This window comes from Mirounga angustirostris, unplaced genomic scaffold, assembly GCF_029215605.1.
Source record: "Mirounga angustirostris isolate CCGP_5_RB_7025 unplaced genomic scaffold, mMirAng1.0.hap1 SCAF_11, whole genome shotgun sequence".
Classification (NCBI taxonomy): Eukaryota; Metazoa; Chordata; class Mammalia; order Carnivora; family Phocidae; genus Mirounga; species Mirounga angustirostris.
In genome coordinates this window covers 13,241,501-13,245,358 of record NW_026991719.1, presented here as the reverse complement: position 1 = coordinate 13,245,358, position 3,858 = coordinate 13,241,501, and the positions used below count along the sequence as shown (strand labels likewise).

Here is a 3,858-nt window from a genome sequence, read left to right as displayed (position 1 = left end):
GGTCGAGTTGCAACTGATAAAGTCAAAAGTTTATAGTGTTCTGAGAATTGAAACAGGAGAGGTGTGCAGGCCCTACGTGCTCAATGTCCTTTTGACTCTTTTCGAATGCCTCTCTTTAGCAACGCTTACTTCATTTTGAATCTTCTTTCACACATTTCTCATCCAATAATTGCCAGCTAAGAGATTCTTGAGATGGAAATATAAGAAAGATATAATCTCGGGCGCCTGGGTGGCTCAGTTGGTTAAGCGACTGCCTTCAGCTCAGGTCATGATCCCAGGGTCCTGGGATCGAGCCCCGCTTCCGGCTCCCTGCTCCGCGGGAGGCCTGCTTCTCCCTCTCCCGCTCCCCCTGCTTGTGTTCCTGCTCTCACTAGCTCTCTCTCTGTCAAATAAATAAAATCTTTAAAAAAAAAAAAAGAAAGATATAATGTGTACCTTTGAGGATCTTAGAGTCTACAAAAAAGGAGACAAGCATGCTAACAAGTGAACACTAAAGTTACATAGGTGCACAAGTAGAAATCTTTATGTGGCTCTAAGAAGGGCAAGGTGGGCTTTGTTAAGGGGGTACACCTTGTTCTGTCTTGAAAGATGTTCAAAAATCAGTGGCAGACTAGTGTCTGAGACTCAGAGTGGGTGCCTGTATTCCAGCTGAAGCAGCAAGAGCAATGTAGGGTGAGGAACAGCAAGGTATGTTCAGATAAATACAAAAATCTCAGCTGCCTGGTATCTGAGGTTGTGAGTTGGGGGAAAGGAGTAGAGTGAGATAATGTGGGGCAGACAGTTATATGTGAGAGCGAAGGACTTTGAACTTTATCTCACAAGGACTCATAAATGGCTGCTCATTTATATGTATTTCCTAGCTTAGATCATCCTGATTCAGGGAGGCTATTACGGTCAATGCTTACTGTTGTGAAAATTAATAAAGGAAAACTTCACTAAGTAGGCCAGAGGGGGAGCTCTCACACCCTTGTCAATTGCAGACTCCAACAGGAAGAGATCTACTTTGCAAATTAATATTTCTTCAGCTATTTCTTCCTCCCAGGAGGAGGAAGAAAGGTTCTCCTCCTGCCCCAGCAACAGCCCAGCCCAATGAGAGACAGTCACAACTCAGTCAAAGAGAAGCCACTGCAGATCAGCTCCCAGGTTGCTCCAGTGGACTTTTTGTTTCTAACAGCCTTTCCAATGTCCTCCTTTCCTCTATAAAAGAGCATTCCTCTCCTTTGTTCTTTGGACTTGCCTATGGTTTTGCCATAGCTTGCTTGTCCTGAATTGCAATTCTCTGCTATCCCCGACTGAATCCAGTTTTGCTGGTAAAATAACTGACAGTTTTTATTTTAAGGTAAACACTGTGACAGATTGTTTGCAAAACGGTTGCCATCATTCTTCTCTCTTTATCCATTCCTTTGGTGGTCCCCTTCCACTCTGACTCTGGGCTTGGCCATGTGACTTGCTTTGGACCATGGGACAACAATAAACATGAGATTAGGAAAGTGTTTGTGCTTTTCCTATTCCTGGGAACTATGTAGCCATCACCAGGTGAGTAAGTCCAGGCTAGCCTGTTAGAGACATGTGAGCAGTCCCCCTCGTCACCCCAGCCAACATGAGCACCCTGTCCATATATGAGAGTGATGTCATACTAGACCAGTAATTCCTGTTAATATGTACTCAGAGAAAAATCAGAAAGATAGAAGGAAACATGTCACCCATAGATGTACCATCTAAATATAACCATTTTAAGCTTTTTTAGTTTCTTTATTTCCAATCTTTTTCTCTACACAGGTTTGTTTTCTATATGGTTATAATAATTCTATATGGACATTTTGCATCCTGCTCTTTAAATTGTATTAAACAAGTATATTTGTAAATTTTTTACTCTTCAAAAATACCATATTTAATGGCTAGATGATATTCCATCCAGTGAATGAACCCTAATTTCTTAGCTGTTTGGGGGCAATTAGGTAGATGCTGCAATGAATCTTCGTAAGCATAAAGCTCTCTGAAAATTGGGGAGTCTTTCCTTAGAATATTCCCATCAGATAGAGCAATTGGATCAAAGGATATGAATATCTTTTAGAACCAACACATACTGACAACTTTCACAAACGATTTCATACCAATTTACACACTTATCAACATTGAGTACCCATTTCACTAAAGCCTCAAAGACCCATAGGTTTTTGTTATTGTTTGTTTGTATTCTGTCTTTGTTAATTTGGGTGAGAAGTGAATTTTGGTTTCCATTTTAATTATTTCTTCAATAATTAATAAAGTTGAAGAGTTGGAAGGTCTCATTTTCTCAGTGCCTATCAGAGCAGTGGGATAGTTGATTTCTCAAAATGATTTCTTCAAATAATCCACACAACAGCTGCCTCAAAATTTCTTTTTTTTTTCTGCTTCATAATTTCTATATAGAAAATGTCCAGAAGTAGCTATCTGTTTGAATCTATGTTTGCACAGCAATTTACAAATACTGAGAAGATATCAGTTGTCCGTATCTAAGAATGGGCTACCACATGAGGATTATTGGGGGGAGGCCTAAACTCCCCGCAGGCTACCCCTGGGCATTGTTAAAGAAAAAAGCAGAGCCAGGCGGTACTTAAAGTAGTAAAAATAGATTTTATTCAAGACTATTGCAATATGGAAAAGATACCTAAGTATACAACCAGGCTCAATTCCAAATACAACATGGACTAATGAGAATTTATAGCCAAGGGGCAGGAAGGGGGCCAGGGGATGGAAAATTACAAAGAGGAAACACCAGGGGTAAGGGGATGTCTGGCTAAACTACCCTAACAGGATTCTTACTGAAGGCAGGCCAGGGTGATCAGACATCATGTGGAGAAGAGGGTGGAAGATGAGGAACCTGATTAGATACTGAGGGGGTTCACCAAAGATACAGATGCAGTGAAAAGAAGAGCCACCTGCACCCCAATGTTCATAGCAGCAATGTCCACAATAGCCAAACTGTGGAAGGAGCAGAGATGTCCTTCAACAGATGAATGGATAAAGAAGATGTGGTTCATATATACGATGGAATACTACTCAGCCATCAGAAAGGATGAATACCTGCCATTTATATCGACATGGATGGAACTGGAGGGTATTATGCTAAGTGAAATAAGTCCATCAGAGAAAGACAATTATCATATGGTTTCACTCATATGTAGAACATAAGAAATAGCACAGAAGATCATAGGGGAAAGGAAGGAAAACTGAATGGGAAGAAATCAGAGAGAGAGATAAACAATGAGAGACTCTGGACTCTGGGAAACAAACTGAGGGCTGTGGATGTGGGTGGGGGGATGGGGTAACTGGGTGATGGGCATTAAGGAGGGCATGTGATGTGATGAGTACTAGGTGTTATACGTAACTAATGAATCACGGAACACTACATCAAAAACTAATGATATGTTGGCTAACTGAATTTAAATAAATGTTTTACACTTGATCTTAGCCAAAAGGCTGAGAAGCAATTAAATAAATTTTTTAAAAAAAGAAAAAAGATACTGAGGGGGTTCAGATATGGATGATGGGGTGTCTGGCTAAACTGACTTAAGGTTCTTGCTAAAACTGGCTTTTATAAGGAAGTGCCCAGATGGGCCTAGGAGAAGTTTCAAACTTTGGTCAGTTTCATGGAGCCTGACCAAGGGCCCCCAATATCCATGCTCAAGAGTTTCATGGATATTGGGGGCCCTTGGCTGGCTCAGTTGGAAGAGCATGTGACTCTCGATCTCAGGGTTGTGAGTTCAAGCCCCACATTGGGTGTAGAGCTTACTTACATAAATAAACAAACTAACTTTTTTTTTATTCTTATGTTAATCCCCATACATTACATCATTAGTTTTAGATGAAGTGTTC

The 3,858-nt window shown here is 40.7% G+C and overlaps 1 pseudogene; it reads right to left on the bottom strand.

Annotated features, from left to right (window-relative positions):
* Positions 1-3,336: 3,336 nt before the first annotated feature.
* LOC123851844 (U2 spliceosomal RNA) lies at positions 3,337-3,474 on the bottom strand (annotated as a pseudogene).
* Positions 3,475-3,858: the final 384 nt, after the last annotated feature.